This window comes from Rattus norvegicus, chromosome 10, assembly GCF_036323735.1.
Source record: "Rattus norvegicus strain BN/NHsdMcwi chromosome 10, GRCr8, whole genome shotgun sequence".
NCBI lineage: Eukaryota > Metazoa > Chordata > Mammalia > Rodentia > Muridae > Rattus > Rattus norvegicus.
The window spans coordinates 41,776,690-41,787,311 of NC_086028.1; the positions used below are offsets into that span (position 1 = coordinate 41,776,690).

Below are 10,622 nucleotides of genomic sequence, written 5' to 3' on the forward strand. Positions count from 1 at the left end.
TCTTTTGTTGTTGTTTTTGTTTCAGTTTTTGTTGTTGTTGGAGAGAGAGAGAGAGAGAGAGAGAGAGAGAAAGAGAGAGAGAGAGAATTCATGTGTGTGCGTAGGTATATGCATTTGTGCAAGTGCATGTAGATGTGTATTCACATGCATGTGAAGTCCAGAGGAAACCTTTCAGTTCCTAAAGCCTTGTCTACAATTTTTGGATAAGATCTCTGTGGTGCTTTGAATGAAATGGTCCCCATAGGTTCATAGAGAATAGTATTATTTGAAAGGCTTAGGACAAGTGACCTTGGATTAGTGTGGCCTTGCTGGAGGAAATATGTCACTGGAGGTGAGTTTTGAAGTTTTGGGAGCTCAAGGCTGACTCAGTGGCTCTCTTTTGCTTCCTGCTGCCTGCCAATTCAGATGCAGAACTCTCTCAGCTCCTTCTCCAACACCATGCACACTGAGTGTGAGCTGCCATGCTTCCGACCACAACAAGAATGGACTAAACTTCTGAACCTGTAAGGCAGCCCCAATTAAGCGTTTTTCTCTGTTAGAGCTGTCATGGTCACGATATCTTTTCACAACAATAGAAACTCTAACTAAGACAATCTCTCATTGGCCTAGAGATCACTGTTTGATCTAAGCTGGCTTGCCAGTGAGTCCCAGGCTTTCATCTGTCTCTGTCTGGCCAGTGCTGGGATTATAAGCATTGGTTATCTTCATATGGGTCCTGGTGATCAAACTCAGTTCCTCATTCTTGTAAAGCAAGCACATCCTGACTGACTCATCTCCATGGCACCCATGCACATGTTTTTTTTATAATCTTGTGATGGAGCCTCACATTTAGAATTCACAAAGTGAATGGCATTTTCTGACAGGTAGGCTAAAACCCAAGATGCCTGTGTCCAATGCACTGCATTAGCTAGAGGCAGACTTAGAACCAGATTAAGCTATATCCATATCTTATAGATCCACAAATCTTTCTAATATACAATTTTTCAAGCAAAACCATTACTTCGGAATCACGGATAGCTGGTTGTTGGTTGGTTATGTAGTTAATCTATGCACAATTATTACTAGAAACAGTATCCTGGGGCTGAGAAATGGCTCGGTGGTTAATAGATTTGCCTCCCTACCAGAGGACCTGTGGTCAATTCCCAACACCCACATCAGGTAACTCACAAATGCTCCTGTCTCTGCCTCCAGCTCCAGGAGATTCTGATAACCTCTCCCATCCTCAGCAGGTACTTGTACATATGCAGACACAGAGATGCATACGTACATAAAAACAAACCTCTATCAAGAAGGCAGACCCCGTATGAATGAAACTGGGGGTATATTTTTATGCTGGGAAGCTAGCATGTAGTTAATAAGAGGGTGTTAGTACAGGACTCTGAGATTATCTCCATGCAGGTCTAACATATTTCTTAATTGATAAGAAAAGGAAATACAACTGCCCATCCCTGTACAGACCTGAGATAACTTTGTCCACATGTTGGCATATGTCACTTTGTACCTGTCATTTATATGTTGTTTTCATTATTTTATAAGACAAATTATGGTTAGTGTGATGGGTGATCTCGAGTGTCAAATCGATGAGATTTAAAATCACTATGGCAACAAGCCTCTGGCATGTTCATAAGGTAGTTTCTAAACTAGGACCTTGGAGGTAGAAAAGCTCACAGTAAATGTGGATGGCATCATTCCATGGGCTGGGGTTCTGGTTGAATAAGAAGCAACAAATGGGCTGAGAACCCACATTCGTGGCTCGCTCTCTCGCTCTGTCCTGACTGAAGACACAGTGTGACCAGTCACCTCAAGTTCCTGCCCCATGCCTCCAGCCATGAGTGACTTTAGGCTAAAACTATGTGTCAATGTCAACTCATGATTCTGTAAGTTGCTTTTGTTGGAGACATCAAGAAGGGTAATTAATCCTGTGTCTCATTTTCTATTTCTTAATATCCACTGCATAACATCAGAGATTGGATTATGGTAAAATATCCAATCCAGACACACCCACAAAAGCAAAAATGACTCTGTGGTGGTCATCGATGGAATATATTAAAATGTATACAATAGCATATTGCTCTTGGATGTTTAGGAAACCTGTGTATTTGTAAAGCAATGGTGAGAAAACAATATACACCTCAAGGCTCCACAGTGTGACATTTAGACTGAAGAAGACCCAAGGTCCTGCTATTCAGTGAGTTCTCCTCAAGGCTGAGGAGATGCCTCATTACCTAAGGGCTTGTTTTTTAGACATGAATGAAGTTTAAGTTCCCAGAACTTTCCATGGGCTGGGTGAGCATGGTGCCTCCTGTCATTCCAACCTGAGAAGGTAGTGACATGGGCTTCTCAGAGTAAGCTGGCTAGCAAGACTTGCCATATCTGTGTGCTCTAGACTTGATTAAGAGACCCTGCCTCAATGAATAAGGTAAAGAATTGATCAAAGATAAACCTTCACCACCCATGTACCCATACACACACAAACAGATACAGACACATATAAGATGGGGTATGTATCAATAAATTGTTTCCATTTGAAACTGTGTTACCACATGGTTCCCTTGGTCAGGCTGGGTCAGTGAGGCAGGACATGTTAATGGCCCTGCTCAATTTTTAGCAGCAGGGGCAACCAGTGGTTTGGTATATGAGTGATTAGGCTCTCTGAGTTTATTTTCTGGTTTGAAGTTGAGCACCACCAAATACAGAAACATTATTACTTGTGGGTCCTTGAGACTTCCCTGCCATCTCCAGGAGCAAGCAGATGTGAGATTTTTCCAAGGATAGCGGTCGCTATTGAATTTTCATCAGGAAAAAGAAATGAAGCCATCCATTCAAACAACAACAACAGAAGGACTGCCCAGGAATCACAACAGAAGCAGATTAAAGCCAAGAAGTGAATTTCCCAGACTTAGATTGGGCTGAACTGGGCTTGCTGTGGACTGGAAATCAGAAGTTATCAAGAATTTGGAGCAACAATATTCACTCAGTGGATAGAGATAAGCTAAGAATGGACTCAGGTGTTTACAGAAGGAAATAAATAAATCTAACCCCCTCTTCAGATAATTTCCAGGAAATAAATTGCTTGCCTGAATGGAGGCAAACCTCAAGGTGATCTAGAAATTCCTAAAACATTAGTTGTTCCTTCCACAGCTGTGTTGTTTATGATGTAGGGAATGTTTTGCAAGGTCACGTTCGTAAGCTTTTTAACCTGGCCTCAGTTGCTTTCTGCAGAACTCAAGAGCCTGCTCTCTGCCTAAGTTTTGATTTCCCAACTCGTAAGTAGGAAGCTGGGCTGGAGATATGGCTCAGTTGGTGGAGTGCTTGCCTTGTTAGTGTGAGGACCTCCAGCACCAAATCAACAACACATGACGATGCATACTTTTATCCCCTGCATTGGAAAGGTAGAAGCAGGGGGGTCAGGAATTCAAGGCCATCCTCAGCTAAAAATTTAAACAGTCCCCCTAAGATTCCAGTAAAAGATGGGTACCTGCACTTGTAATCCCCGTGCTTGATAGATGGGGACAGTAGGAGGATCAGTTCAAAGTCACCTTTAGTGACATGGTTAATCCCAGGACATCCTGGACTACATGAGACCCTGTCTCAAAACTAAAACAAAAACAGAAACAACAACAACAACAAAAACCAAACAAAGAAAAAAGCTAAAATTACCCCCGAAACCCAGTGTGTTCATGTTGCAATCAGTCTTTAGACTGAAGGCTCTACCTTAGTAGCTAAAATGAATACTGTACATTGAAATCTGCCCATAGAAGAGGGCGCTGTAGGGGTCCGCTGGGGATCCACTCGGAAAGGGTCATCTGGAGAACTTAAGAAGCATGCATTGCTGGGTCTTTCCCCCAGAGGCAGAGGGCTGTATCAGTCACCTTCCCTGTCCCTATGACAAAACTATCCAAGCAAAGGCAACTTTAAAAAGGAAGGATTTCTTCAGCCTGTAGTTGAGGGATACAGCCTATCGTGGTGAGGAAGATGTGGTGGTGTAAAGTAAGAAAGGTGGTCCCCATGCACGATTCATCCATGATCCATCCACAATCAGGAAGCAGAGAGCAATAAATGCTGATGCTCACTTTCTCCTTTCAGTCAATCCAGGACCTCAGTCATGGGATGGTGGCACCCTCATTAAGGGTGAATCTACCTTAAATAACTCAATGTAGAACCTCCTTCACAGACACAGATGGGCCCAGAGGTCTCATTCCATGCTGATTCTGTATCTCATCCACTTGATGAGTGAGATTAACCATCTCTAGGGCAGAACACAGGACCTCGCACCTCCCCCTTAGCAACTCTCAAGCGGTGTTGCTATGACTAGGTTAGAAACCACCATGGTCCAGAAAACCTCTGCTTCACATCCATGTGAGTGCGTTATTTTTATGGCACTTTTGATAATTGTTCAACAACAGCATATGTGTTTAAGGTGTTTCATTTCAGTTCTAAGCCGTTCGTGGAGTTGGACAAATGGGAGACATAACATTGACCCTTCCAACCCCTCGTCTTTTGTAGCCTTGACAGTCTTTCCCTGCTAGTGTGTGTGTGTCAATTTCATTTGCCTGTGTGCAGCTTCTGGTCTCATTAGAGATGTGTCAGGATGTTATCGGAATGAGTTAATATCATATCAGCCACCAGAAGTAGATTGGGTCTTTTTATAGTTTCATTTTTCTCTCTCTCTCTTAGTAATGAAGTCTAGTTTCCTAAGGGGTTATTGCTTTTCTTCTACCACCTAATGTCCTTAGTGGTCCCTCAGTGTGATCGCTCTTGCTGTTGACGCTTTGACAATGACCTTTCCCTGTATTCTTTAAGACCCTGGGCTGACTGGAGCTTCAATTAGTGGAAGAGAAGAGGTACCTGTGTGAACTCATCCAGATGCCTACAGTGACATCTGACATGAGTTATCAGAGCTCTTAGAAGAAACCTGGGTATATGATCTCTCCCTACAGCACTGTCTACATTATCAGAACCCCATTGCCTCCGGGAGCCACCCTTACCTCCCATAGACAACAGTGATGTTTCATAGGGCTGTGCTCCCTCTGTGCCACCCGCCTCCAATATCTTAACTCCTGGTCTCTGTCTTGATTCATTGTATCCTCTGAACTCTGCTCTTTCAACATTCTTCAAGACATGCTGACCCCAATCATGCCTGGTGTCATCTTCCCTCCATCATCATGCATTTGAGTCTGTGTTTCTTCTCTGAAAGTCAGAGAGCTGCAGACATCCTGATTTCTTCAGGTCATAAGGCTAGCAAACCCTCACTGGCCTTCCCAGGAGTCACTTGGGAATTGTTCTCAGCATTGGGGGTTGGGGGGTGAGGCAGATGCTCTCTCACCCTGTAAATCTGCTGTCTCTTTATGAGATGTCTCAAACTAGTGTTCTGTGTTTCAGGACCATATTCGTTCTGTGTGATTAAAAAAAGAAAGAAAGAAAGAGAAGAAAAGGAAAGAAAAAGAATTCTGAGTTTATGACTAGCGTTGCGGAGACAGAATAGGAGACAGAAAACACACAGACAGAGATGGAGGCTTTACATTAAAAAGTGAAGTTTTCAGGGTGAGTAGATGGCTCAGTTAACCAAGTACCCATCTTTCAAGCATGAAAAATCAAGTTTGATTTCCAGAGCCTCTATAACAAGCTGGATGCACTTGAAATTGCAATGCTGTGGACGCTGAGCTGACATGTGGGCCAGCTCACTGGCCAGCCTGTCTAGCCTAATCAGTGAGCCCCAGGTCCCAGTGAGAGACCTTATGTCAAAACTAAGAATATTAAATGATGAGTGACATCTGAGGTTAACCTCTGACCTCTGAACATACATATGCATATATACTCCAACGTAAACACACACACACACACACACACACACACACACACACACACACACACACATGCTTTCTGGCTTCATCTTCATAAAAAACAAAGTCAATAGAAGTGTCAGCACTAGCCCCTGTTGTCCAAGGCCATGCTGCCATGCTGAAGAGAGGCAGTGCCAGTGTGTCCACCTTCACAGAAGACTGATACCCTGCACTGACACTGGGGTGACCAGCAGGACTCACTCATGTCACCTGCTGGGCTCTATACAGGCTTGAAGAACACTTGCTATCCTTAACAGTTCTGAAATCTATGAGGTTTGGGAGCCGTAGTACAGTAACTTCTCTCTCTCTCTCTCTCTCTCTCTCTCTCTCTCTCGCTCGCTCGCTCGCTCGTTCATTCATTCATTCTTCCTTCCTTCCTTTCTACCTTCCTTCTTTTTTAAAAAATGATTTTATTCATTTATTTTATGTATATGAGTATACTGCAACTGTCTTCAGACACACAAGAAGAGGCCATTCAGATCTCATTACAGGTGGTTGTGAGGCACCACGTTAATTGCTGGGAATTGAACTCAGGACCTCTGGAAGAGCAGTCAATGCTCTTAACCACTGAGCCCTTCCAGCCCCTTTCTTTCCTTCTTTTGAAGCTGAAAATTTCATGCATATATATATATGTATATGTGTGTGTGTGTGTGTGTGTGTGTGTTTGATCAAATTCAGCCTCCCTTCCCTCATCTCCAGACCCTCTCCCTAGTCCCCACCACTTTTCTCTCCCAATTCTACATGCTCTTTTTTTTTAAAAATCTATGAAGTTCTCTTAGTACCGATGCATGTAGATGGGAGTAGGGGCATCTACGAGAGCATGGGTACCCTCTCAGGGACCTGAAATAAAACCCTAACTTTCCTTCTCCTGGCAGCTAGCCATTGCCAGTAGCTGTTCAGCTAGAAGTGGGACTTCATGAGCTCCTCCCCTGTCCATGTTTGTAGTTAGGTTAGCTCAATCTTGTGTTGGTTTTGCATATGCAGTCACAGCCATGGTAAGTTTATTTGTGCAATAGCCCTGTCACATTCGAAAATTACGTTTCACTGATGGTGTCCACTACCCCTGGCTCTTAGCATCTTTCTTCCCCATCACTTCTGTGATGATCCCTGAGCCTTTGGGAAGGAAAGTGTGATGTTGATGTCCCATTTAGAGGTAAGCACTCCACTGTCCCTTATTATCTGCATGTTGACTAGATGTGGCTTTTTATTAATCCTCATCCTCTGCAAAATGTGCTAATCTAGTGTAGGAAGACAAGAACTTAGAGGACAACTTAACACTTTTAGAAGAATAATAGTATAACCTTCTCCCATAGGGCTTAGCCAGTCACAGGGGTTTGGCCTGGTTAATGGTACCAGGGATGAGCAGAGTGGTTAGATACTCCCGTAATACTCATGCCACTATTTTACCAGTAGGCATGTCTTGCCAGGACAGCTGTTACTATAGCTCTCACGGTTCACATTTGGATAAGACTGATGATTGCTTTTCTCCTAGCATGGTGCCTAGAGCCTCCCAGAACTATGAACAATATCCAGTAAGGATGAAGCCTCCAGGCTGAGACCAGCCTGATCTTTTTTTCATTTCCTGTGAATCAGTATGTGGTATCTTCAATTGGATCTTGCCATCAAGTTCTGAAGGGTGATCAAAAGCAATAGTAATAGCCTGTGAGGTTTGAGAGTCTGTGGGACACACTGATATTTCCAAAGCTAGTAACCCATACCTGAAAGGGGGCTTTTCCATTAACGTACTATGTGGTATTTGGGAGAGGCGTCATTTCTTTTATAGGATAACTCCATTGAACATCTGTTACCTATGTATGTGTGGAGAGAAATATTTTAGAATGCTTCTACAGTAGTATGTCTCTAGAAAGGCTTTTTCACCCCGTTTTTAGTGGTAGTTATTGCTCCCCAGGCTTCCTCCTCTATCCTATCCTCCCTCCCTTATGGCATTTCCCTCAGCCTTTTCCTTTTACCCCCTCCCCCTTCCTCTCCTCCACATGTCTTCTACTCCATGTTCCTTGAAATCCACCAGTCTCAATGGCCCCCTGCAAGTTTTCTTCCTTACATGACTATGCCATCTTAAACACACATTCTCTAAAGAACCTAAATTAGCATCCACATATGAGAGGAAAACATGTCAACCTGACTCTGGGGAACCTTTCTCAGAAAGACTGTCTCTAGTTTCATCCATTTACCTGAGAAATTCATTTTTCCTTATAGCTGAATACTATTCCACTGTGTACAGGTACCATGTTTTCATTAGCCACTTCTCAGTTGATGGATATATATCTCAGTTGTTTCTATCTCCTAGTTATTGTGAATAGAGCATCAGTGAACATGATCCTTTAGAAATATGCCCAGCAGCAGCCCGGCTGAATCAAGTGATAGGCCTGTTTCTTGCTTTCTCACACAGGCATTCCAAACACTGCTGTGGTGGCTAGGGATGTAGATTCATGGTAGACCACTTAGCACATGCAAGGCCCTGAGTTCTAGATCAAGCACTGCAAGGAAACAAAATAAAAGCCTTTTAACCAATATTAGTATACACAGAAATCACCCAGCAGCTTCAGTACACCCTCATACAGAGACCAATCCCAGTGCCAACCTAAGGAAGGCTGTCTATGGCCCCACTTATTTCTTTCTTAATTCCTTAGATTGTCTGTGCAGATGCATTTAAAACTGGGACCTTAACAAAAACTCAGACCTTCTCATGCCTAAAGATCACGAGGGCATCTTCATGAGGTGCAGATTCTGATTTAGTGGGTGAGAAATGGGGTTTCTTACCTATCTCATGCTATTGGTCTCCCAGTTTGCATAGCAAAGTCAGAGAACTTCTGGCCATGTCTGGTTCTTTAGCTTCAAGGACTGTTGGAATAACTCTTTCCTTGATGAGTATTTAAGTTTAGAAGGAATTAGTCACATTTTATAATTTGCTTGTATAGGAATGGGGGGATGTGACCATTCCTCCATTCACCCTCCCACGTTCTGCCTATAAGTGCCAGGTATCACCCACCTTATCTTTTGAGACCAGGTCTCACACTAGCCTGGACCTTGCCAACTAGGCTACTCAGTCTTCCCAGCAAGCCCTGGGGAATATGAACCCTGTCTCTGCTTCCCCAGAGCTAGGATCACAAAGGCATGCTGCCATGCCTGGCTTTTTTTCTTTTTCTTTTCTTTTCTTTTTTTTTTTAATGTGGGTACTGGGGAGCTTAGGTCCCACTGCTTGTATGATAAGCACTACCGACTGAGCTATCTCCCCAGTCTTAGCATTGACTTATAAGACACAAATGGTATCAAAGATATTTCTATAAGAGAGCAGTGAGGTTGTAACCCCTCCCCTGTGTATTCACTTTCCCATGAAACATCACAGCTGTTAGAAAGGAATAGGTCTCCGGCTAATGGAGCATCACTTCACCTGGTGGCACCCAAGGGACTCTCTCTTTCTTTGTGTGTTGTGGTAGGTAGAGTGTGGACTGGAAAGCAGACCTTTATGCTTCCTCCTCCTGTGGTGGCTTAAGATCATATAACTAGGAAATAGAGCAGCCCATACACTGGGAGAAACAGCTCCGTCTGTATAAGTGGTGGGCAACCCGGTGAGGGCTGTTGTTTGTGTCAACTCTAAGTCATGATGCAGCCTCTTTACAGGTGGAATGAAGGAGGCAGCCAGGTCTAACTGCCCAGTTATATGAGTGAACTGAGGCGGCAACTCTCTCAATGATTTTTTAATTTGAGGCCCGAAGTTGGAGAGACAATGAAGAAACATTTCCTGGGCTGCAAATTTCCCTTCAGGCTGGCCATTTCTCTGAGCTAAAAGGCTGACTATGGTGAGTTTCTTCTCCTAGGTTCCCATTTCTTAAAGGGAGAGAGAGTGGAGGGATCCCAGAGTCTCTGATTTATGTTCATACCTATGTTGTATGTCCATGGATTCTGATCTGGGGCGGGGTCTAGGGAGTAGCGATCAGGAACAGCAAAAAAAAAAAAAAACCACTCAGAGGATTCTGATGTCACTTTAAAGAGGTGAAGTCTGTAGCTAAATGCCTTTGTCTGTCTGCTAGGAAAGTGTTGATTTTTCTCATGACCCAAATGCTGCAGCCTAAGAACTGGCTCAAGCAGGAATCTACATTTCTGTCAAGTCTCTAAGGAGACACACGTGTGTTTCATTGCAAAAGAGGTCACCAAGGATGGGACACCCAGGAGTGTTCCCTTATTAGTGGCACATCCATTTCTCACCACAGAGCAGCAGCGAATGTTTTTATTCCTTTTTAAAGTTTTATTTCATTTTCACTTGGTGTGTGTGTGTGTGTGTGTGTGTGTGTGTGTGTGTGTGTGTGAGAGAGAGAGAGAGAGAGAGAGAGAGAGAGAGCTGTACATAGTAATGTGCACATGAGTCCGGGTGCCCTTGGAGGGCAGGGGCATCAGAGTGCATGGAACAGGAGTTAGAGAGGGTGGTGAGCCACTTGAAACAGGTGTTAGAAATCGTACTTGGATTTCTGCAAGAGCACTATGTGCTCTTAACTCTGGAGCCATCTCACCACCCCAGCGAATCTGTCTCACTGTAGATAACGTGGAAAGGTATGGAATGGGGCAATGTTTCCCTGTTCTTAACCATTAAGGATCTCACTGTAACTATGATGATCAACTTGAAAAACTGAAGCAGTGTTGGGTGGGCACTGAGCTCAGAATTTTTGTTCAGGAGGATGAGGCAGAAAGATCACCCACTCTAGGCTAGCCTGGGATACACAATGGTGTTCTGCCTCAGAAATAAATAAACAAAAACAATTA

The 10,622-nt window shown here is 43.7% G+C and overlaps 1 protein-coding gene across 2 annotated transcripts in view; it reads left to right on the plus strand.

Moving 5' to 3' along the window:
- Positions 1-10,622, plus strand: part of Gria1 (glutamate ionotropic receptor AMPA type subunit 1) — a 319,566-nt gene that overhangs the window by 66,150 nt on the left and 242,794 nt on the right. The window lies entirely within an intron of this gene.